This window comes from Ambystoma mexicanum, chromosome 8 (assembly GCF_040938575.1).
Source record: "Ambystoma mexicanum isolate Mex_15411 chromosome 8, UKY_AmexF1_1, whole genome shotgun sequence".
NCBI lineage: Eukaryota > Metazoa > Chordata > Amphibia > Caudata > Ambystomatidae > Ambystoma > Ambystoma mexicanum.
This window is the reverse complement of record NC_090929.1, coordinates 767,417,435-767,443,967: the sequence shown is the minus strand read 5'-3', so window position 1 is coordinate 767,443,967 and position 26,533 is coordinate 767,417,435.

The following is a 26,533-nucleotide window of genomic DNA, read 5'->3' as shown; positions in this document are numbered from 1 at the left end:
TATCTTCAATAAACTTTTGAACCTGCAGGTAGGCTGATTTGTCCAGGATCTTTAACAGAAAAGGGACGGTTGTGATGGGACGTTAGTTCCCTGGGATGGAGGGGTCGAGAGAAGGTTTTTTTAGGAGAGGTTTGACCAAAGCTTCTTTTAGAGAAGTGGGTACATGCAATGATTGGAAAGAAGCGTTGATGAAGGCAGTGATGATAGGAGCCAGGGCGGGAGCGCAATCTTTGATAATGTGGGAGGGGCAAGTATCTCCCTTGCAGTTTGAGGGCTTAGTGGATTTTATGAGTGCAATGACCTCAGATTCAGTCATGTTAGAGAATTCAAATTTTCTCTTTAACAGAAAAGGGACGGTTGTGATGGGACGGTAGTTCCCTGGGATGGAGGGGTCGAGAGAAGGTTTTTTTAGGAGAGGTTTGACCAAAGCTTCTTTTAGAGAAGTGGGTGCATGCAATGATTGGAAAGAAGCGTTGATGAAGGCAGTGATGATAGGAGCCAGGGCGGGAGCGCAATCTTTGATAATGTGGGAGGGGCAAGTATCTCCCTTGCAGTTTGAGGGCTTAGTGGATTTTATGAGTGCAATGACCTCAGATTCAGTCATGTTAGAGAATTCAAATTTTGGTACTTGACTGGGAACGTCTGGCGATTGGGCTGGAGGAGCTTTAGTGTGATCAAGTAGAGCGGATAGTGCTTTTTGGTGCGCTAAGATTTTGGAGTGTAGGGTATCTAGCTTGTGTAGCATGGCTGCTTGAATTTGGTTCCACCATGTCTCATCTTTGGTAATGGTGGAGGGTGGTATGGATGGAGATTCCAATTCCCTGAATATAGTGAAGATTTCCTTGGTATCAGAATTGGCGCTGCTAATCCTAGTGTTATAGGAGTCTGCCTTAGCCTGTGTAGTGGCTATTTTGTAGCCTCTGGAAGTAGACTTGAAGGCAGTTTTGTTTGTCTCGGAGGGGTGCTTTTTCCAAATGGTCAGTAGCGCTCTCTTCTTAGTACAGAGATCCGCAAGTTCTTGTATGAACCATGTGTTGGAATGGTTCGTTTTTTTTAGCTTTTTTTGCGGTGAGAGGTGCGATGGCATCTACCGCTGTGGTTATCACTTGGCTGAATGTGTTATCTAGGATGGTGGGATCGTTCGGAAAGGGGGATTGAAGAGCTGGTGTGAGCAGATGTGGGAGGAGCGAATCCTTTGTTCGTTTTTTAGAGCTCCTTGAAAGCCCTGCCGGCAAAAGGATTGAAGGCCTTGCAGGTTCTGGTGAGGTGTCGACGTGAAAGTTGATGCAGTGGTGGTCAGACCATGGGATGGGAGATATGTTGTGGAAGATGATGGTGCAATTATGTTGTGTCACCAAATCTAGTGTGCGCCCTTTTATGTGTGTGGGTTTGGTGATATCTTGGCTGAATCCTAGAGAGGCAAGCGCCTTTTGTAGGGATTGGGCGTTGTGGTCCTTGGCGTCGTTGAGGCCTAGGTTCATGTCACCCAGCAGCACGACTTTGGATGTTTTTTTAAGGTTGTCCGAGATTGAGTGGATAAGGGGTTCCTGTAAGTCATTTGCGGGTCCTGGGGGGCGATACACTAAATGGAATGCAATGGTGGTGTTGTGGGAGATTGTGAGTTTGATGAGTAGGTAGTCTGCGTTGAGGCCTATTTCTGCCTGTGTTCTTCTAATGTCAAGGGAGTCTTTGGCTATGATGGCCACACCTCCGCCCCTCTGTCCTGTCCTATCTTGTCTGTAGATAGTATAACCATCAGGAATGGCCAGTGAGAGGGCAGGTCCGGAGGTGTCTTGTAGCCATGACTCGCAAACAAAGAGTAGGTCAAGCGTGTCCCTGGTGATAAGGTCATGCACATCGAGTGTGTGTGCAGGGATGGAGCGTGCATTGAGTAGGGCACAGTTAAGGCTGGTCAGGGAGGGGCTGGTGGATTGGTGGGTTAGAAGTGGCAGCTGGGACAGCACTATTGTTAACAGCATTAGTGGGCATAGCAGTTGTGGTACCAGGGGGATAAGGGCCAAACATACCATTAGCATCATCAACAGTGGGCGTAGCAGTTGTGGCAACAATAGCATCATCAACGGTGGGCATGGCAATTGTGGGAACAGGGGCAGCAAGGCATATCGTAGTATCATCAACAGTGGGCATAGGATCAGTATTAGCATCATCAACAGTGGGCATAGCAGTTGTGGGAATAGGGGCAGCAAGGCACATCGTAGTATCATCAACAGTGGGCATAGTATCAGTATTAGCATCATCAACAGTGGGCATAGCAGTTGTGGGAATAGGGGCAGCAAGGCACATCATAGAATCATCAGCAGTGGGCATAGCATCAGTATTAGCATCATCAGCAGTGGGCATAGCAATTGTGGCAGTAGGGGCAGCAGGGCCCAACCTAATGACTGCATCCGAGGTGGGTAGCAGGCGACTTAGAGTACATTTGTGTGAGAGTGCAGTGATTGACCTAAGGGCCTTTGTCTGTGTAGGCATGCTGAAGTTCTGAGCATGCACATGTGAACGGGAGCGGTGGCCCTGGATGAATCTCGTACCAGTGCGCGCATTCCGTGAAGCGAGGCTGGGTTGGTGGCTGTAAGGGGAGGGCATCATATGCAGCACGGAGCGGTAGCCTAACAGTGCATTATGTCGGGCAACGTTCTGGGCGCACGCATTAGGAACAAGCTGGCTGTGAAAGGCAGAGGCAGCCTTACCTTCAGAATTGCGTGATAATCTCCTGGGCGGCAATTCCGAGCAGCGGAGAGCGGTAGAGAGTGAGCTTGGCCTTTTCTCCTGGCCTTCGCTCCTCTGCGGCTTCGCCTGGCAGTGAGCCCCCCATCCATTAAAGGCAGGAATGAATGGTAGACTAGAGGAGGGTCAGAATATAGCGCGGGTTACTCTAATTTAACACAAATAAACACTTTACTTTGGTAGGTGCCCATGCTTATAAAATCTTATGGAATTACAAAAAAAGATCCCGAAGGGAAAAAGGGAGTTCACATGGAGGAGTACTGTATTAATTTGAGTACTCAATTATGGAAATAGAGGCGAGGAAGAAAAGGAGAGCCCAGTCATAAATATTCACATTATCATTTTTAATTAGTAATTTATTACCATTATAAAATTGCATAATATATAAACATCAAATCAACAATAAAATCGATGAATTGATTATAAAATACTTGTCAAATCTAATGCCTCAAGCCATTCAATAGCAGTTTAGTTGCCACAATTCGTAACCTCATGTTACTCAAGGTGAAGCATCGCTGTCTCATTTTAAATTCCATCCAAATAGTCAAAGTGCTATGGAGAGGGCAAATAGTTAACAATTGAATAAAGTGCTAAGTGCAACCAAGTGCTAAGTGCCAAGTTGTTAACAAAGAAATAAAGTACTAAATGCAAAAAAAAGTGCTAGTGTAATCTTATGGAACTGAAAGAAAGCCACGTGGGAATTCGGGATGAGTGAGATTACAATCAGTGAGTATGGCTCAAATATCTAATAGCCCTAAAATTAAATTTAGCCCCAAACAGAATATGGGATATAAGACGTGAAACAGTCTATATTTCTCACCCTGACTCTATTAGAGTACAAGGAGGTATCTACTTCGTATGAAAACCCCAGAGGAGTCGGAAGGAACTATAAACTACTGACGTAGCTGAGTGTTCTCAGAAAAATGGGAACACCGAACTAAGGTACATCACCCAGAGCAATGTTAACACCTATATTGTGAACAACATAAAAAAGACATAGGGCCTCATTCCGAGTATGGCGGTAAGGGATAGCGGCCACCGGTAACGAGACCGGTGCCGGTATTCCCTTACCCCCATACTCCGAGTTCCCTCTGCGCCCTCGCCCTTAACGCCTGCTTTGAGCAGGTGTTAAAGTCGAGGGCGCAAAGGGGCCTGCAAGCCAATAACGGTGACCGTAATGAACGGTCACCGTTATTTGCATCTTCCCCATTCCCATTGAGCCCTGTGGGGGCTCATTTGGGAATGGGGAAGAGCCTTGGTGAATGGGGAATCACCGCCCCGCCAACCTTGGAATGGGGCGGTGATTCCGCCATCCACCAAGGCGCTGCCGGTCCGGGTACGGCGTCAACCAAGGCGTTAATAGCGCCATTGGTTAGCGCCGTACTCGGAATGAGGCCCATAAAGTATTAGTCTATTCGGGAGCACTTGTGAGCCATATTCCTGTACTTATATGTTTTGAAATAGGTGACCACAGAAAAGATAACATACCAGAATTGGGAATAAAATAATATTCAGAGGTAGACATCTGAAAGGATGGAAATAAACAACCAGGATACTAAAATAAGAAGGTAAATAATGTACTTCTATTTTGGTATGATTCTTGAGAAAACTGTACAACTCTGATAAATAGCCCATTGCAGAACAGGGGAACTACTGTTGAATATAGAGAGGTTAGGCTACCAGAATAATGGTACACCACCTTATGAAATGATGCTGTGCTGTGATGTTGTCCTCCATCGAGTCGTGCATGTCAGTGCCAAATGAATGAAGGAAGTTAATCCTACTCATGGTAAATTAATACCCTAAATGTAGTAATAAACACTACAGAGAATTTGGACTAATAATTAATTCCATTCTTAATATACTTGCTTCTCGCAGATACCGTTTTCTGGAATTCTGGCCCAGAAATGAAATAGACGTCAGTGGAATACATGAGTCCCGACCAAGAAGTCTAAAGAATATAAGAAGACCAAATGGTCACTACATAACAGAATGTTGCTATACAAAAATTAACCCCTGAAGAATTTCCTTAAATTGTGTAAATCGATATAGGAAAGAAACATGTTGGGTAGTGTGGATTGTAGAATGAGAGGATGTATGGATGACATGAGTATGAATGACTAGAACATCTAATGTGGGGATATTCGAGCACCCAGTGAAGAAATGGAGGACACAAAAAACAAACTAAGAACTGAAAAATCTGTCCTCATTTGATGAACTATTTGTAAGCAAGAATAGGTATTAGGTAAAAGAATGTTATTTAGGTCTCTTTTTTTTCGTGGTCAACGAGGCCAAAAATAGAGAAAAAGTTGCAATAATTGATCTTAGATAAAAGTGTAATAATGTGTATTAGAGGAAATTGTGAATGTATTTTTAGTGATGTTTTTATTGAGAATAAATAAATTGATATTTTTGATAAAAGATTGTTTGGAATTAGTATGTTGTGAGATAATGAACTAAACAGCACGCATAAATGAGTCAGAAAAAGGTACTGGAAAAGCAAGGGACCCTTTAAGCATTAGTGTGGTTTACTCTAGATTCTTTATGTGTTGAGGGTTGTCTTAAAGAGGTCCAGAAAAATATTCCCTCTAGTCTCTCAAAGTGTTATATATCATTCCTTTCAAGACCATATACTTTTGAACAAATACAAATAAACAAAAGCTTTGGTCTACTGTGTTTTTATATTTCTGAAACACAGCTTGAAGATCACTAATTATGTTATTTTCCTCCACCCAAGCTTGTAAATGGAACATGACAGCTTTGGTGAACTTTTTACCAACATCTAAAAGTGAGATAGACCTATTATTTGCTCGTGAGTCCCTACCTCCCCTCTTGTATATGGGGACACTCATGGCAGATTGCCAAAAGGAAGGTTCCATATTCAGCTTAATTATTAACTAATCGCTACTACTGATACTCACCAAAATATATCACCATGTTTCCCCTCCCTCCACAACTCATCCCCACCGTCACTATGGTTCAAATGCCCAATTTCCCCTGGCAAACTCAGCAAGCAACCCTAGTGAACCTCACCAATATTACCCTTTCCCCCATCTATCACCCATGGACCACCTGTACATGCCCTTCCATGTTGATCAAAGCTCGCTCAGCTGTCGCTCACTCTTCAGAGATAACTGACCTCATCTTGTACAACAACCTTGATGCCCGGTTTTTCACTTAAACACAGTTTACCCCATCCTATCCACATGTTTTGGACGTGCGCGTACCCCTAAGCTACTGCATCCAACATTCCAACCAGCCAGGAAGGGCAGAAGGTGCAGTGGCAATCATCCATAGGAGCGACTGCCCATGTTCTATCATCCCTTCTCCTAGAACAAGCTCATTTGAATAACTCACCTGCCTGTTCCCTCTATTGCTCATTAAATCCATCACCTTCCACCCCATCTCCAAACCACCTCACAAGAGTGACTCCTTCATTGCAGACATCTCCAACTTACTTTCCTCTGCCAAATTAGCACTTTCAAATAATGTCTTTCTCAGTTATTTTAACGTCCCTGAGTCACAGGCTGACAACCACACTGAAAGCATGATTTTCAAACTGAAGCACTTCCATGGACCTTAAGCAAATTGTGCTCTCCTCCACAAACAACAAAGGCAATACCATAGACGTAGTCTTCACATCATATGCCTGCATCATCTGTGCAGACCATATCCCACTTGACTTGTCTGAACACGCCGCCATCCCATTATCAGTCACCCACTCGACTACAGCCGACAAATGACAGGCTAAAAGCCTGCTCACGCAACGCTGCTCATTCAAAACCTCCTGGTTAATGAGCAAGAATCAAACTGCAGACTTCTCCATCACAGGCAATACCTACGGCCTCCTGAAATTATTCAGCAACTCTTGGTGGACACTGATGCCCCCCTAAAATCCAGCTGGGCTACGACCAAACCATCCGCCCCATGGAACACCCCTGAGCTAGCCTCCAGCAAAAGGTCCATCAGAGCCCCACAGAAATGGTGGCGCAAAAACCATTACTCGGGGGCCCTCACCAACCTCACATTTATGTGCACAAACTGTTGTATTCCGATTCTTGAGGCCAAAGCTGATTACTACTACACCACCATTGCGGCCTCCTCTACCAGGAGCATAGCCCTCTTTAAAATAGTAAAGCATTATACCAAACCCTAAAATGACCCTGAGGTACCAGCAACTCAGGAAAAATCTGACACAATCAACACCATTTCTATTGATAAAATAGACATAATCCGAGAGACCATCAAATCAACTTCTTATAGCATTAGCATCCCCTGCACTCTAGCATGCACACTGCCCCTCTGGAATGAATTCTATCCTCTCTTTCTATTTTTTTTTTTATATGCTTTAAATTGAAAAACAATTATTACACAATGGCAATCACTTAGAAAGTTCATCATAGCGGTAGCCAGGCGATATTCTGGCGTATAAACTTTTTACTCCATCCGGCATCTAATACTATTGCTTTGAGCTCAACTCATCCCTCCCCATATCTTCTGCTACATCAAACCCACGGTCCTCCAAGTCAATATATCTGAAAAATTTGGCTACTCCAATCACACAACCGGTGTCATCGCCGCTCGTTAGGATTGACCACCAGTCGTCTTCTGTTAGCGTGGAAAAAGAATTCAAAATTTTCCCCAACGCAGCTACCCTCGCACTATGGGTCCCTTTGCACCCAAGGAGAAAATGTCTGCTTGTTTCAGTCACATTTTCCGTATTGCAATATCTGCACTTATTCGTCGAAGAAAGTTTTCGTATGAACAATATCTCATTTGTTTTTAGTTGGTTCAAACGGAAGCGCATGAAGAGCCTACTTAGGTTTTTGTGCAGGAACTTTTCCAAGTAGCTTCTTTCTGCATTCCTCTTCATCTGGGTAGTTGGAAAGGTTTTTGTCAACTTGTATTCATTTGCCTTCTCTTCAGTGCGAATCCAATCAGCCTCAAAGTGTTTCTTCATCACTTTATCAGGATTTATCAAAAGTAATTCGACTGGTGTATTTATAGCTTCTAGAATTTTCATGTTAAGGTTTTTCCAGAGTTCTAGAGCAGGAATATTTCGTCCTTCCATCTCTTTGCTAACCAGTTCCAATGCTTTCGGTTTAAAGTCCAAGAGGATTTTTCGGTATAGATTCAGTGTATTTCTCTCTTGGATAGCATTCATCGAGTTCAGGCATAATTCCCGTCTGATAAGCGATATTGGAGTTGATTGTGCCAGGCATAGTACCTTTTTCCAGAAAAAGCTCTCCAGATCAGTCCACAATTTGTCTGGAAGTGAGAGCATAGCATCAGTCCCGTATAGCACTGCTGGAACTGCCTTCACTTTGTAAAAGTTGAGAACGGCCACTGCCGAAAATCTTCCATATTTTTTGGTCCATTGCTTTAGCTTGGTTTGCTATGATTTTTATTTTGGACCAGAGCATGTCTTGCATTTCTGTTTCTTTCATTGACTGACTTGTCATAACTCCTAGATATTTAAAGGAGCTTACTTTTTCCAGTTTCCGTCCTTCAACAAACCAATTGGCCTGCAGATATTTCTTGCTGCCCGGGGGTTCCCATGCCATTACCTTCGTTTTTGAGGAGTTGAGGTGTAAGGTGTTTGCCTTAAGATATTCACTCAAGTTCGTCAACTGCCTCTGGAGCCCTACCGGGGTCCTATCTAGAAGAATAATGTCATCCGCAAGAGACGGGAAATTTCCGTTCCGCCTAGTTTTGAGAGGAACATTCTGACTGTATGTTCTGTGACCACATAGTCAGCCATATAGGCGTTGTATAGTGCTGGAGCCAATGGGCACCCCTGTTTTACACCTCTCTGAGTGGTGATTGCTTTTGACAAGAGGCCTTGTTGGCTCAGTCTTACAGTCATTGAAGTTTCCCGATAAAGCTCTTGAATCGCTGCTACGATGTTCTTTGGGCATCCCATGTGTTCCAGCTTTTGCCATAAGAGGGCCCTATTGACCTGGTGAAAGGCCTGGACCAGGACAATAAAAGCCATATAGGTGGCTTGCCCTTCTTTAAAACCCTTAGCCTTTATTGTTCCCAGCGTTATGATGTTAACGGCAGTTCCTGAATTCTTAACGAAACCCGTCTGGAAGGGATTGCTGCATTTTGCTGAGACCATCCATTCTTGGAATGCCTCAAGGGCTAAGCCTGCAAACATTTTCCCAATCACATCCAGAAGTGTTCCTGGTTGCAATTTTGGAATAGTTTGCTAATAAAGCTCGCCCATAATGATGGCTGTTGTTTCAGGTCTTTATTGGTGATTACATTGGGCCCTGGAGCCCTTGACGAGCTCAGTTTTAGGATCTTGTCCCGCAACACTTCTTCGTCCCATGGAATCTTCCATGTCTGCCCGTTTCTGTTTTTACAGTGTATCATTATGATCTGGGCTCCCTTTTCGTGCGCCACTGCTTTATACTGGTTGTAAAAATGAGTCAACCAGGCTTCCTATCCTACGCTGTTCTGTAGGGCGTTATTATTTTCCTTTGCAGTTCCACTTATCAGAGACCAGAATTCACTAGACCTCTTTCCACATATTGTTTTCAACATCAATTCAGCGTCTGCCTGATATAATTGATGCCTTTTTTGCAGTATCCATGTTTTATATTCCTGCTTAGCTGTTTTCCACCTTTCTACATGTGTCAGCAATCCCGATGCCCTTGCCAATCTTTTTCGTTTGTTTACTAAGCGTCGCCTGCTGGCAACTTCAGCATTGTATATATGTTGGTAATTGGCAGGAGGATGCTTAGATTTGTGTACAGGTTTTGTGTACTTTTTTAACAGGGGAGTATAAACCACAATTTCAACCTTGTCCTCTGGGTTAATGATGTTTCTTGCCGATAGTACTGTATAACTTTCAGACATTTTTTGAGGGCCTTTTCTGGTAGTTTTAGGCAGGTTCCCCCTGTATTTACTTGCAGCTCGTGTTCGAGACCAAATTGCTGTTTCTTTAATGTTATCCACCTTTTAGATAGTAAATTATGGTCACTGTTATCAGTCTTCACTACTGCAAAGCGTGTAATTAAACCTAACAGTTCTTTCGACACATATGTGTGGTCAATTGTCCCCGATTTGGATTCCCTTTGCCATGATGGGATCCTTTTGTTGGTTTCTGTGCGTATCCAGTGCAGGTTATGAAGATCTCTGGCCGTAAACATTTTTTCTAATTTCCTACCTTTTTCCAGAATTGGGGAAGTGATTGATAGGTGCACTCGTGGGTTCCCAATCTCTGGGCATATTGCGTTGAAATCCCCTGTTATTATTGTATGATTGTCTGTAAGTATCAGTTGCCTCTTCCATGATACTCTCAATTGACTCACAAAAGACGTCATCCGTAATTGTTTCCGGGTTCCAATATATATTGATCAACAGTATAGTTTCTTCTTTTTCCTTGCAAGTTGTTGAATCTACATGTCTCCAAGTGACGATTAGTGCTTTGATTAAATGTGATGATTTTATCTGATCCGTCACTTTCAAGCAACATCCTGATGGAATTGCTGTCAATAAACCTGCCGTAGGACAACCCCTCAATCCTTTTTTAGCTGGTATGTTAAAAGTCATGTATCCATCCATCTCAGGTTTGTTAATCTGCCAGGTCTCTTGCAGACACAGGATATCCCAGTGGCCCAGATTTACATCAGATATTGCTGTTAAGTGCCCAAAGCCTCTTGTGTTCCAGGATGCCATGTCGATGTAATTCTTGAAAGCAGTGCGGTTAGAGATACCTTTGGGTACAGTATCCTGAGGCATTTCTGGTCAAAGCTGATGTTGTTGCTAATTCCAAGGTTTTATGTACTGAGCCATTGAGTGCCATGTCCATCGTTGTGGGGATTTGATGGTTAAGTCCCTTCCTTGCGTTGTGATTTTTCTTTCCTGGTTATTTAAGGTTGTACATTATTTCTGTTTGCTGTTGCACTGGGCGAAAGGTCCCTTTGGATTCCGAGGGAGATTTAGTTCTTCGTCTGTTCTTAAACTAGTGTTGTCATGAGCCATAGATCTTCTCGTCCCATTTAAATTTTCCTGACGGCGATGAGACCAGTGGACCTGGTCACTATATAATTCTGTTCTTTTCCCTCCTAGGTCCCTGGGCTGCATCTTCTTAATTGTGCTTCGTTGTAGCTTGGATTTTCTGGCCTCACCGTCGGAACTACTAGTTCTGTTATGACCACTTCTTTCCGATCTGCACGGGCTTCTTTGATCTTGCTTGTGATTTCTCAATACTCTCTCGTTTGTCAGCTGTAAAACTGCAAGTTCATAGCCTAGTGTCTCCAAACTACCTTTTTCTTTCCATAATATCTTATTAATTACCGGAGACTTGATGTGTAGATATGAGACGTCTGTCTTCCCTGATTCACATGACCCCATTATCCATAAATCGTTGCTCTGCAGTTGGCGAAGACTTGGAACCTGATTGAATATTTTTCTGATTGTCTTTCTATTAAGAATCAGGCTGCCACTTACCCTCATGATACGTTTCAATCTGAAGGTATAAGCACTTTTAATCCTTGGTAAATACACTTTTTTCGCTTCCTTTGTTTGCGGGCTGGAATCTTGCTTCTTTATTGCGAAAAATTATACGGGTTCTTGCTGGAGACACTCTGAGAGGCTCCTTTCTGCTCTTACTTTGCCCATCCTCCACTCCTATGGGTTCCTGGTATCTTCCTTTTTTGCTAGCCGCTCTTTCTTCCTCTATTACTTGTTCTTCTAAGTTTCTTGGGTTCGGGTCACTAGGATTCTTAACCCCTCTTTTATTACTATTGAGTTCATGTTCTTTCTCCTTTCTATCTTGTGGCTGGCACTCTTGGTTTCTTTACCTTCCAGCATTCGCTTTTTCTTCTTAGGTTCCAGCCCTGAACTTGTTAAATCCAGGACTACTGACTTTCTTTTAAATCTTTGGTTTGAGCTATTTGAAGTTTCTAGTTCATCAACCGTGTATATACTCCATTCTTCTACGGCGTCCTCATATTCAATAGAGTCTGATGAGACTTGAATACATGGGTTCACTTTGGTATTATCTGATCTTTGATTCTCTTTCAAGTTTGGGAATAATGGGGGTTTAAGATCCTTGATCAAACCAGGCATTTTGGGAGCTGGAGATCTAATCTTTTTGTCCATGATTGATTTCTGGTGGTTAAAGATCCCAAATGTAAAGAAGTTGTTGCTTTTTCCTCGGCTCTCTTTATCTTTAGATGCAGTCGGAAGTGTGGACTTTGCTTTTTGTAATACTTTTGTACGTTGATTCATCTGAGTTTGTGAGCCCACCGCCCTTGATTCTGGGACATGTTTTGTCTGGGTAAATACATTCTTCTGTTGATCGATTCTTTCGTTATCCTGATGGGTTGTGATCGACCTTCCCTCTATTGCAATTCCAGCAGACTTATGTTGGTTTACTTCTTTGGCTAATATATAGCCCTCCAGATATGTCATTTTTGTGTGCATCAGAGCAATCAAGGAAGTTTGATCCCGCATTGTGTCATTCAAAGCTTCATATAGTTTAGTAAATGGCGCCAAAGCAATGGTCACAGTAGACATAATGGTCATAAAATCTGGTTTCTTTTTCAACAGGGTTTCCATTGAGGCTGATGAAATAGGTTCATTTAATGGTTTTAGACATCCTTTGAAACTTGATTGAAGTTCTATTTGTTGTATCTTAGAGCTGTTTTGCCGGTGAGTCGAGGTACGCACTTTTCTGTCCCCCCCGTCTTTAGTTTTACCCTCCACCCTCCGGGTTGATAATTGTGTTTCGTTGGCCACTGACTGACCAATTAATTGTGACTTCCATTGTGTTTCCACAGATGCTGTCTGTGTTGTCAGTGGATTTACAGTAGGTTTCTTAATCAGGTCCTCACTCCTCTGCTCAACGTCGTTTTTTTCCTGTGCGTCATTGGCTTTCCCAGTTGATGCTGTTTTTTGCCGGTTATTCCATGTATCAGGACAGCCAACGGCCATCGTGTTTTTGCTTGATACCTCACTTTTCAACAATTGGTGGTCTCCCAGCAGTTCATTCGTATGTTTACTGGGTTGCCTGTAATGCCATTTTATGGGAGTCTAACTTTTTTCTTTTTCACTACCTGGAGTATAGATGGGCTTATGAGCACCCGTCTCTATGTCGTGTTTACATCCATTGAGGGCGATCTCATTTTGCAACAAGCTGTCCAACAGTTCTGTATCTGATATTTCCTTTAAAGAATGGTTTTCTTCTCCATTCTTCACAAGAAATAAAGTGTTTTGCTTTAGTCCAGGCTATGTTAGTGGTAACTCTCTTTGTTTTTTGTTTCTTTTGCTTTTGTATGACTTTTGTTTTTATAATCTGACTTTTAGTCACTTTGACCAACAACGTTCTATTTGACTTTACATTTTGGCCAGTGTACGCTGTTATTTTCAACTTCTCATAGCCCTTTGCCATTGTTTTTTTTCTGATTTACATTGAGATCGAAAGTGTTGTTTTCTGTTTCCTCAAGGTCCCGTTCTGCTTTTTGCCACTTGGAGAGCTCTGCACTGTCACCACTCTCTAAGGAGTCTGCGCCGTCCCTGGAGCCAACCCCATCAGGCCCGTTCAGAAAGGTCTGGGGTAACATCAAGATCCACAAACCTGTGGATCTCCGCGACCATAGAGACGGTGCTCGTGCCAGCCTCAGCCATCGGCACGGGCAGCGAGGCTCCGCCCCTCTCCAGCCCAGCCGAGGTGCAGAGCAGTTCCCTGTCTGGCGCGCTCGCGGCGCCCAGGCAGCCCGGCCCAGGTGGCCCGGCAGTGCCGACCACCTCACACAGACACTCCGAAACGGCAGGCTCCACAGGCGTCCGCGACCCTTTGCCCACATCCCCACTGCAAACCAGAATGGAGGGTGTAGAAAGACTGCCCTCAGCCTCAAAGTCTCAAGGTCTGCGCTGTCTGCAACACTCTGCTGCCACACTCTGCGGCCTGCTCTGCGGCCACCCAGTGGTTAAGTAGTGTAGCAGCAGCAAACCAGAATGGAGGGTGTAGAAAGACTGTCCTCAGCCTCAAAGTCTCAAGGTCTGCACTGTCTGCAACACTCTGCTGCCTCACTCTGCTGCCTCACTCCGTGGCCGCCCGGTGGTTAAGTAGTGTAGCAGCAGCAAACCAGAATGGAGGGTGTAGAAAGACTGTCCTCAGCCTCAAAGTCTCAAGGTCTGTGCTGTCTGCAACACTCTGCTGTCTCACTCCTTTCTTTCTCCCGGATCTCCTCAAAATGATGGTCTTCCTCAAACCTACTTCTTACTCTGTTGATATAATTTTGGCCTCTAGCATAAAACAATTGATGGTCCCGGTGCTCAGTGCACTCCTGCGGATCATCAATGCCTCCCTTGCAGAAGGATCATTCGAGGACACCCTCAACACTGGTATCTTACGACCTCTTTTGCAAAGAACAACTCTATATCAAGACGACCTGGCCAACTACAGGCCCATTACGAATCTCCTGTTTACTGGCAAAATCTTGGAAAAAGTAGTTGCTACACAATTACTTGCCAGAATCGCACAACTCCACCTCCTAAAGGAATTTCAGTCAGGGTTCTGCCCAATGTGTAGCATTGAGATAGCCACCATGCAGATGATGTATGATGATCTCCAAATCATGGATAAGGGCGACTCATGCCTCTTCGTCCTCCTTGACCTCTCGGCTGCATTCAACACTGTCGACCACTGCATCCTTCTCTCCGTCCTTGCTAACAGGATGGGATTCTCTGACACTGTCCTTAGTCGGTTTACCTCCTACCTCTCAGGCAGACACCAGGCTGCCCATATGATTACTCATTGCCTTCTAACCAACTCCAGGTCTCCTGCAGAGTCCCCTAAGGCTCCATCCTCTCTCTAATCCTTGTGAACCTTTACATGGCTTCTGTGGTATATACCAATATACCCATCCCCCAATACGTAGACGATACTTAGTTGTACATAAGATTAAATAGCGTGCACTGTGAGATATATTTTCTGGAGGAGTTACACCTAATCTTGTGGTAGTTTATTTTTGTGGTAAATGGTGGTGTTTTATTGTGGTATATTATTATTGTAATGATGTAATGGTGGATTCCCTTTATAGTGGTAAAACTGTCCTCAGAATATAGTCTAACACCTGTCCTTTATCCCAGGGTTATTCACAATACCAGATACTGGACTTACTACAATTAACTTGGGATGGTACCTCTACCCTTCACCACCTTATCTCCAATGCTGTTGTATGTCCTGCTTGCGGATCTGCCCAGCTGTAAACAGGCACAAGAAAATACTGCACACTTGTTCACTTTCTAACTATAGAGTTCACATCAGATTATTCACATGGAAACATTTATGATTGCGCACAGGTCTCTGTGTGCAGATCAAATAGAATGAACCACTTCCACAAAATGCATCAGAACACAAAGTCATTTTTATGATGTGTCTTTATTGTGACAGATACACTTAGCAATTACACATGACAACAGCTATACATAGAACGGATTTGCTATTGCAAATGTTTAAAAAAAATGCCAAAGGCACATTTCATAAAAATAGAATGAGCTATAACCAGCCATAGCAAACCGACCTTGGAAGCGCAGAACTTGGCAAGAATTAACCTTTATGAAAATCAAACTGTAAAGCAATCTTGTAAATTCCGAACGGCATGTGCTTATATCATTGAAAAATTACACATGAAATGACCTATTCCTGACTGACTATCGGACAGGCAAATCCAGCACACCCTCACTTCGACCTATATTTACCTAGAAATTGCTGAGGTTCCTTGCACCGCTGAACGTGGGAATTCCTCTCCCTTTGCTTGATGCACTGATAAGGATTATCAGAACACCAGGAAACCTGCCAGCACTGCTTCAACAAAGCGTCTCAGACTGCCTTTCTCAGCCCAGCACTCAAGGATCCCTCCATTCTGTCACTGATCATTCTATTTCATCCGTCCTGCCCAGTATTTTGCCTTTTGAGAATGCCAATCCTGCTAACTACAAATGTAACATCTTCTTCTTCATGCTGTTACGCTCACCTGGTATCCACAGGGACGCCACCCAGCCGGGTTACTCACTGGTATGCTTCTCAGCTTTGCCCTGATGTGGTCTGCGGGGAAGGTTCTGCCTGAAAATACAGGACTGTGTTCAAGACTGACTGACTGGGGTAAGTATCCTCCCTCCACCCCGTATGATTTCAGTCCCTCTGGCACCCTCTCCTCACCTTATGGTAGAATTAGGCATGCTCTCCATCCTGCCTTCTTTGCAGGGGCGGGTTGTCTTTCATGGGCAAGTGCGGTCCATTTACTTCACTGATGCCGGCCCGTTTGATATTGTTCAGGTAGGTCTTATTGCTGTTCTTTAGTTTTGTTGCTATCCTGCATGCCTTTCTTTATTTAAAATGTCTCTTTTTTCTCCCTTACGTATGCGGAGCTTCAGCACAGCGAACTAGCTTGGTTGAGCCCCGCTGGTAAATGATGGTGTATTAAGAGCGCTATGATGGGGTAAGTAAGCGCTATGTGCAGCGCTGCAAAGTCTTGCTTTTGCTAACCTGTGTTTTCCTTGCTTGTAGGTCGCAGTGTTCTTCAGCACGAGTGGAATATCCGGAGTCGTGCCAGCCGAGAGGAGCCCAGCCAGATAAGCCTTTGGAGCAGTTCATAATTTGTAAATGTCTCTACTGCTTTCTTTAATGTTGCCTCTATCTTCCCCTTTCAGGTCATTCTGTCCGAGAGGCGTGCAGATTCGAGGAAGCTGTTCTCAGTAGCTGCGAGTGTTTAAAGATGAAGACTGCAGGTAAGATGCTGCTGCTAATGGTGTTCCTTTTGTCTCCTTGCAGGTTCTGCTTCTCTGAGGTTCGAGGGAACAGCTGGACACGGTGAGCGTCACGTTGCAAGCTGCAAAGTAATGCAAAGCGTTTTGTCTTGCTCGGGTGTGGTTTAAATAGCCCCAACAAAATAGTCCAGGTAAAGTAGTCCCTAGGCCACCACACCCAAAACACTAGACCGCATAGCTTGGTTCTTACTAACCAAGCTATGTGGATGCCTCCATGTTGGCTGACAATACAACAAAGTAGTTCCCAAGCACATTGGTTTTCATGGTGTGTGAGCCTGGCGCCATAGGCGCCAGGAATGGCCCCATGAGGGCTTTTGAAGAGGATGCTAGGCTCTAGAGGCCCAAGTCCTGACTCCACCTGGCCAATGGGTTTGCCAGAGGGGGTTTTGGGAGAGGGTCGTGACAGCACTCCCCCCTAAGGCCCCTCCCATGGTGTTCCTTCTGTCTGGCCCAAGTTTGGTTGAAAAGTTCCGATGGAATTTCCTGATTAGACGTGGTGCATGGATATTCTCACTGGGCTCCCAGGATCTATCTTGTGGTCCAAATCCTTTCCAATCGACGAGATAATATAGCTTGGTCCTAGAGTATTTAGAGTCCAAGATATTTTTGACTTCCAATTCTGGTTCTCCGTCAACAAGTATGGGCTTAGGTGGGGTCCCAAACCATGAGCCTTGTTGAATTGGTTTCAGGAGGGACACATGGAATACCGGCTGGATGTGTAGATTAGGTGGTAAATCCAGTTTCACGGCTGCTGGGTTGATAATTGCCTTAATGGTATAGGGTCCTAAGAATCTGGGATGAAAGGTCTGGGTTCCCTCAATGAGTACGAATTTAGCGGCTAACCAAACTTTGACTCCTACTTGATAATCAGGGGCATTTTTCCGGTGTTGGTCGGCGAATCTCTTTTGTTTTTCTTTGGCATGAATAAGGTGTTCCTTTGCCCTTTTGAAAGCCTGAACAATGGTTGTGTGTAGAATCTTCGCCGCTGGCATTTCCAAGCTGGCTGGAAGGTCTAGTTCAGAGGTACGTGGATGTCTGCCATAAAGGGTATAGAAGGGCGTTTGTCCCGTGCTTGAATGCAAAGAAATGTTATATGCATATTTGGCTATCCATAGTAGGTCTTTCCAATTCCTTTGTTTGTGTTGCAGCATGCACCGTAAATATTGCTCGAGTGTCTGATTGGTTCTCTCGGTTTGGCCGTCCGTTTGGGGATGGTGACTTGTAAATAGCCGAACGTCGATCTGGGCCATTGCACAACATTTTTTCCAGAAGTTTGAAACAAACTGGCTGCCTCGATCAGAGACCAGAACCGAAGGGAAGCCATGTAGCTTAACCACGCCCTCCAGGAACACTTTTGCTAAAGTGGCTGCATCTGGGAGGCCTTTGAGAGGAATAAAATGGGCCATCTTCGAGAATAAGTCCACAACTACATTCAGCCTTTCCTGGTTGTTCCTCACTCTTAGCCTCACCTGGTGGAGCAGTCACACGTGTGACTTTGGACAGTCCTCTGAGGGATGTCCTTGTTGGTTGCACAGGAGTGCTCTCTTGCTTTTTCTTTGAGACCTTGGGTTTCCCCCTTTGTCTCTTTCTTCTTAGAAATAGGAGTTAGTAGTTCCTGTGGGCTAGGTGTTATAGTTTATTCTGTAACATCCCCTGGACAGTCAGTTAAGGTACTCTCCCCGGCCTTCCTTGTCTGCTCCTGTTTCCTTTTACTGAGAGGTCTGGGGATGCTTGATACAACTCCAAGAGTTTTTAAGTCATTCTTCAACAGGACTCTCCCAGGCACCTCACTCTGCACACTAACAGGTATCTTCACAGTCATGCTGTTGCACTGGATGAGAGCTGGTAATCTTGGAAGCATTTCAACAGGGCACCCAGCAAGTTTAGTGAGGCCTTTGGGTGCCTTAGCAACATCCTCAGGTTTGAAAAAAGTCTCATCCACCACTGTAATGCTGGCCCCAGTGTCTCTAAGGGCAGGGTTCTCCTGACCACATACAAGTACACTGTCCTTGTAATATTATTTTGTGTTATCTGGAATTGAATTATAGACATCTAAATTCTGCTGTTCCCACAGACCCATGGACATTAAATAAACACTGGCAGAGACTCAAATGGGGTCTTCAGCCAGTAGTTGAAAATTTCGACTTGCCATATGTACTTCTCCCTCTGGGGAAAAGGTTAAGGAGGCAATGTGGATCCTTGAAGGATTGTCCTTGCATCTCGGATGCCCTTTCTCATGGTCAGTAGACCTACAAGCATAATATTTTCCAAATATTTTGACAAATGGGGGCTTCTGCTGACGTCCTTCTGGTTTAGCACCAGAGGTTTCACTAGTCTGATTCTGTTTCCCATGTGGCTTACCCTTCTTATGTTTGGGGCCCTCTGTTGGATGGCAGGTTTTAGAATTCTCTTTGTCATCTTTCTTGTGCTGCTTCCCCTCATCCTTCTTCTGAGTTGCCACAGAATCCTTGTGAGTAGCCCTCTTAGCAACCCATATGTCAGCAGCCATTGCTAACTTCTTTGGATCAAGTTCCTTAGAGTCAGCCAAGTGCTGTCCCAGCTCAGGGGAGCAGGCATCAAAAATAGATTCAAACAAAAATAGATCTCCCATTCCTTCATAAATGTTAACTCTGTAACCTGTTACCCAACCATCTAAGTTTGTCAACCATTCACACACACATGTAGCCCAATGGGTACCATCATGCTTTCTGATGGTCCCAAACCTCTTAAATTACTGGGAAGGAGTTTTCCCAAATCTAGCTATGAAAGCTAGCTTCACATTTTCATACGCCAATCTTTCAAGTTCCCCCACCTCCATTACAGCATTAGGTTCAACCTGGGGGGGAGCCTAGACAAAAGCCAAGGAATCAGCTGATTCCCTGAAAACCCCTGAATCCCATAGTTATACTCAAAAGCAGCCAACCAATCCAAAATATCAAACTTCACCTCAAACATACTCAGAGCTTCCTTAGGCATGTGAGGTCTCTTAGGACTGAAAGACCTGGAAGACTCTGGGATAGAACCATTTTCAAGAGACATTTTCTTCATTTCAAGAGCATGATGCATTTCCATTTCTCTGAGTTTGATTTCTTGATGTTTACTTTCAGTTTGCATTTGGAGCCTTCTGAACTCTAACACAGGTCTCATTTTTTCAAGAAAGACACATTCTGAACTCAGTACTGTACCTGGTTGGGTCCCTGTGGCTAAATGTTGAGGCCTAAGAGCTTGTTGAGGTGCAGATGGGCTCACATCCTGAGACTCCTCTAACTCTTCTTGCTCCTCAATAACATTAGAGTTAGACTCTGAATCATTATCATCCTCATCGACATTTTCCACATTTGCTGAAGGAGTAGGTGTAATGGGCCTACTTGTCGGACTTTGAAATTCCAACAATCTTTCTACCAATTAATTTTTCTTTCCTTTAACAGGGAGGTTCCTGACCTTACACATTTCCTTCAGTTGATCTACTGTTAAAATGATCAGGGCCTCCTGTCCATAGTTATCCATATTAGGCATGACAGAATTACTTTCTAGTGGTGCTTAGCCCTGTGAAGTTTACTATTTGAACAAAAGTAAAGACAAACTCTCAATGTAACAACTATACAATTTATCCTCACCGCCTGCCACCAGTGTTAGGCAAAGTTTGCATGCAGTACCCCCTGGGACCACTACAAACAACTATGACTACATGTGTAAGCAAAACCAACCTTTGGTATAAGTCTGTACCACATGGTTTTTTGTAGCGAGCTGAGCAGCCAGGCTTGGAGGCGACCAGTGTCGTTAGCCCAGATCTCCAAATGACGCAGCAGCAAGGCGGCAAATACTTTGCTGTATGCGTCTAGGATTTTGGACCCCTTTGTAGATAGGGACTACATGAGCAATCTGCAAGGTTTTCAGGAAGCTATTTGTATGTATCACATTCTTAAAAAGGCAGGTCAAGATGCCAGAACATAACAGGGGATTACTACGAAAGACCAAGTTAGACAGCATGATCTCTTCATCAGTCAGTAACTGCCAATCATTTGGTGTCTAGTGGAACTCACATTTGGTTATGGATTTGTCTTGGGAAAATATATTTTCAAAATGTGCAACCCACCCTGATTCTAATAAATAATAAATAAATACATACATAAATAAATACAATAAAAATAAATAAATAAAAAGTGCCAATAATTAGTTGCCAGTTGCCGGGAAACAGCAGAGTTCTTACTGCACAGGAACTCCAACATATTTTCACTATGCTTCTGAGTGAGTACAACTCATGTTCCCTTAACCTAATTTCTATATATTTACCGGATGTTCTTAATGTTTTGTCCCATCCCAGGGTTATCCCCCCACACAAGACTTAAGTGGCATTGTTTTCAGCCTGGAGCCTCCTTTTACATTCAGCAAGTTCTGAGTCAAGTTTCTGTAAATGAAAAGCTCTTTTCCCTCTCAGACTGTTGCCGGTAAGGCCCAAACACTTTAGATAGTATCCTGTCCACAAAGGGATTAAAAGATTCAACTGTTAGTGTAGTCACCTTCCAATTCCCGGTAGTCATATAATACCACTCCTAAAATGCCTGATTAGCCACAGCGGGTCTGTTCTTATTCCAGAAAATACACTTACATGACCCCTTAACTTCAATATCATGGGGTCCGCCCCCTAGTTGCTCACCCATGGCAAATGTATTTCTGTACTTAGAAGGGAATGGTCACTCAGGTTTGTACGATAATTTGTAATGGAGTACAATACCTCAACTGACCTTCATCCATGAATATATAGTCAAAAGTTGAACTGGCTTTTCTATTTTGGTAAGTATGATGGCTCTGCGAATCGTTTGGAGAAGCCCAATTTAGCATACACAAACCCAGTCTCTCCAAACTGACTAGACATTTTAACCACCCAAACTCCTTTCGTTTTTGTCCTAAGGGTAATTCTTGACAGGACGGTCTGTGATGTGCAAGGTATGCAAGGTGAATTCAAATCCTATCAGTATTACCAAAGTGCCTGCGCGCAAATCACGCCAACCATTGACACAAGAGGAGGATGCTGCAACATAACTTCCAGAGCGCAGATTCCCTTGTGACAACAAACATTTATCAAGAGGAGGTTTACCTCCAAACACCCGACCATCAGTCCTATATGGACATAAAGTAAGCTCCTCCTTGTATCATCTATAGATACAATTTTCAATTCCACATTCATGTTTAAAAGTATAATCAGATCGCCCGAGGGACGCCAAGGTGGAGTTTGATGTTGCTAAGTGATACACAGAGATATATCCATCTTTGAGAAATTACGTGATGAGCCATGTTACCTGCAGAAAGATGGCACTATGTTGTCTTAAAGTGTCCCCCAAGACCGGGTCACTAAGCAGTTTATTGAGCTCCCTGGTGTTCCACAAGAGCATAAAAAACAAACCCATATTACTAAACGGATCACTGTTCCAATTGCTCAAGCCTTTGACCATTTAAGCCCCCACCTACCCACGACCAGCCATGCAAAACATGCCCTGCATTAGCTAAATAGCTAATGCATATGACCTTACGTCTGCTTGCAGAATGCACATTAGCATTTGGTAAGAGTCTTGAAAATGAGTCCAAACTCCCTTTTTATCGCTTGACTTGAGGTACGGTGTTGTACCAAATCCCATTTGACGTGAGGAAATCATTTCATGCAGGATGAGGTCGAAACCACCCTTGAACTAATATAAAGCAATGCCACATGTGTACGATAAAAGACCACAAAATCTATCCTGGAAATATCTTTACTTGAGATGACATTCAAATTAGACACACACCCAAAAAGCTTTAACACATTAGACTGATTTAGAGTCACGTACCGATATTCTGGTAATAAGCATTCAACCAATAGTTGGTATGACACATTCAGAGGAAAGACTTGATTAGCATGCACGCGAGAGGTACATTCAGGCCCATCCCGAGTCTGCAAGGGATAAGAACCCTGTTGCAGGGAAGACAAATCTGTGCCTCTCACACCCTTAGACATGCTGGTCACCTCGCGATGACCAGGCTGCTTTTTGCAATTGGACTCAAAATATGCCCCTAATTTTTGTGGAACACATGAGAAAAGTGAGTATTCTTGGTAAGATGGCCCTCCTAATAAAGCATCCTTATAAAATCTGCAATTTGTTTAATCTTTCCCCCCATCCAAGTGCGCTACTGAAGGTAGGAATAATGATTCAGAAACTGTTTTTTGGAAGACCCAGAGGCCATTCTTCTGATGAACCATATTACAAGAATGCTCCCCTTATTCACAGACACCCCAACAAGGTAACTCTGCCTGGGACACACGGGATTGATTCAATCCTAATTGGGGGCCCTCTGTCTGAACTGCTAGAGAGGCAAACCTATTTTCTGAGACCACTAAGGGCAGTCTGAATGTTTACTTATTAAATAGAATATCTACTTCTTCTACGTGAGTATCCTCCTGAAATGGGACAGACTGAGATCCCTTTTCCAGCTTATTATTTTCAGCAACTCGTTTAATTTCTGGGTTTTGTACAATTACTACATTTTTTAAAGTTCTAGTATGGTGTTGTTGCTGATTTCTAAGAAACATCATTACCAAGGGCTGATTTGTCAGTGTGCGTAAAATGTTCCTCGAAGATTGTTTATGAGCCTTTTTCCTCAAATGTTCTTTAAAGGGGGCTTCTACCAATTGTTTTTTGGGGACATTCTTCTTTTAGCAAGTTGTTTTCTGGGCTCTTGAATTGATGAGACGATCTGGGGCTCCCGACTTCCCTTGAGACCACAAATTCCAATGCAGTAGGCTTAGGATGACCAGATGAAAACAAAAAAAAAACGGGACAGACCATAGTCATAGAAGTAAGACTATAGTCAACACAAATAGGACTATGATAACACGGTAGTCCTACTTCTATGTTTCTGGCCTGTTGCGGGTGCTGGGGGTGTGCTCACAGACAAACTCCTCTCATTAGAGGAGAGCAGCCATGGAGGGGAAGGGGGAAGACACGGGGGCATGAAATGCAGTCACGTGCAGGAAGACCAGCGCTGTGTCCAATTTCAGGATTTCAGACTGTCCTGGAAAAACCAGGATGTCTGGTCACCCTAAGTAGGCTTCATGCTGATCTGGCAAGGACCAGTGGTTTCAAGGTGTGGGTTCTGTTTCTGTTTGTGTATCACATACTGATTTTGCAGTAAATATAGGCACCTAGGGGACCGCAGGTAATTTCTGTGACAGGGACAGAAAGCCAGGGGAGGTGTGCCTTAAGTGCGGGTAAGACCAGCGGCGGGGAAAGCTTGTGGTTGTTGTGGCCTTGCTGACCACTATGCCCGGGTATGTAGGGCTTCCTTACCAGTGATGATGCCGCAGGGTCCTGTTCGGTCTTGCTACTTTCGCCAATCATGCCCCCCCAACGTCACCCAAGTCAATCAGGGTGATGAAGTTGCACAACTGGACGAAGAGGAGGAAGAGGAAGCAGAGAACATTTTCTTTGTATCCAGCATCGAGGCCCTCAAATTCGAGAACAGACGGCAACCGTGGTGCATTGTCGCAGTCAATGAATCATCTGTCCCAGTACTAGTGGACACAGGGGCCTCTGTCAACGTGATGGCCAGGGAACACTATGACGCCATGGAGTACCCCCCGAAACTGACTGCCCCCAGGGCCCACATCTTCATGTTTGGGGGTTCCCAGCCAATTCCCTTAGACAGTGCTTTTGTAGCAGAGGTGGGGCATGGTGGTACAAAAATAAGGGCCGCTTCTATGTAACACCGGTCAGCACCAACACGCTGCTGAGCTGTGCTGCGGTGGAAGCTCTGGGGATTGTGAGTTTTGCATACTCAGTGTATATTGAAGACATTCAAACTTTATTGGAAAGATTGTTCCAAGGGATTGGACATATGGCAGGCGATCCCGTAAGGCTGCATATCGATGACTCGGTGCAGCCCGTCGCTCTCAAACACCACCAGGTGCCTTTCCACTTGCGGGAGTTAGTGGACAAAGAACTAGACAATCTTGTCACCCTTGACATCATTGAGAAGGTTGAAGGCCCAACACTGTGGGTGTCCACCATCGTCGTTGCACAAAAACCAAAGCAACCAGACTTGGTGAGTATCTGTGTTGACATGCGGCTCCCCAATAAGGCAATCCAGAGAGAGCGACACCTAACACCAACCATAGATGACATCATCACTGAGCTGCAGGGGGCCCAATTCTTTTCAAAATTGAACTTTAGGGCTGGATACCACCAGGTTGTGTTGCACCTTGAATCCTGTTACATTACGATGTGTACCACTCACAGAGGGCTTTACCGATACAAGAGACTAAGTTTTGGGGTGTCCTCTTCAGCAAAGGTATTTCAAAATATCATCTGTGGTGCCTTGGCAGACCTCGACAGTGTCTTGAACATAAGTGACAATATTCTCGTGTTTGCAAAATCAGAGGCAGAACATCTGCACAAGCTCGCAAAGACTTTTGAACGGCTTCAGTCCCTGGGTCTGACGCTCCCTCGGGAGAAATGTGAATTTCTGAAACCTACCATCGAGTTTTTTTGGATTCGTGTTCAAGGAGGGAGGTGAGTCCCCCGACCCCCGCAAAGACAAGGACATCAAGGACGTTCGCTCACCAGAGAATGTGTCGGAGGTATGGAGTTTCCTGGGTATGGTGACCTACTGTGGCTGCTTTATAAAGAACTTGGCCTCTTTGGTCAGAGGCTCTGCAAGCCCTCACAAAGAAAGAGACTGTGTGGCAGTGGGGGCCACTCGAACAGGCAGCCTTTGAGGACATCAAGACCGCCCTCATGGCCGATGACACTATGGCATTATTTGATCCTGCCCTCCAGTCGGAAATCATAGTGGATGCCAGCCTGTTTGGTCTATGGACAGTGTTGACACAGGTTGGCACTGATTCCAGTGTCAGGCGGGTGGCGTATGGCAGCAAAGCGCTGTCTGAGACTGAGCAGCACTACTCCCAAATTGAACGGGAGGCCCTGGCTGTTCTATGGGGGTTCAGACATTTCCGGTTATACATTCTGGCTAGACGAGTGATGGTCGTGACCGACCACAAGCCGCTCCTGCCCATTTTAGCAGGTTCATCCTCTAAACTACCAGCGTAGATCAAAAGGTGGATGCTGGTGCTGCTCGAATATGGGGTCTTGCTGGTCTATCGGCCGGGCATCAACAATGAAGTTAACTACCTGTCTCACCATCCAAGAGGTGACCTCAAGAGCGGGGTGGATGCCTGTGCAGAGGAAGCAGACGACCATGTTCGGCTGGTAGTGGAGGTGGCGACCTGGAATGCCTTGCCGTTGGAAGACCTAGAGGTGGCGGCAGCCCAGGACGAGTGTTTTCGCATCCTGAGATTAGCGATGCAACAGGGATCCTGGAAGAGGGTGATGGATTCGCTCACGATGAGAACACAGGATGTGAAGGGGCACTTGAGCAGCTGTGGAAGGTGAGGGAAGAACTGTGATTCTCCGCTTCCGGCCTCCTACTTAGGGGCAACCGGGCTGTGGTCCCTAAGGCAAAGGTCCAGGAGGTCATTGTGCTGGTCCACCAAGGTCATAAAAGAGCTGCCAAGACTAAAGCCCGCCTGCGCCTCAAGGTATGATTCCCTGAGCTGGAGAAACAAGTGGAGGAATTTGTGGCCACGTCTGTGTGGTGCCAGATGGCGTCCCCTGCGCAGAGTGAGCCCTCCATCGAAGCCATGCCCCGAGGCATGCATCCCTGGGAGATGGTGCATGCCAACTTTGGCTCCACAATGCAGGGCACCCACTTCCTGGTGGTCTGATGAATGGTCCAGATACCCGGAAATTGAGTTTGTTGAGTCGGTGGCCTTGGAGCATGTAGTGGTGGCCAAGGAAAAGATCTTCACGGCCATGGACTCTCCAAGACTCTATGCTCGGACAATGGGGCCCCATTTCAGGGTGAGCGGTTCACGGCCCTAATGGAAGACTACGGGGTTCAGAACAGGAAGATCGCCGCGCTCTGGCCCAGGACAAACGGGGAGGCGGAGAGACTGATGCGTACCCTA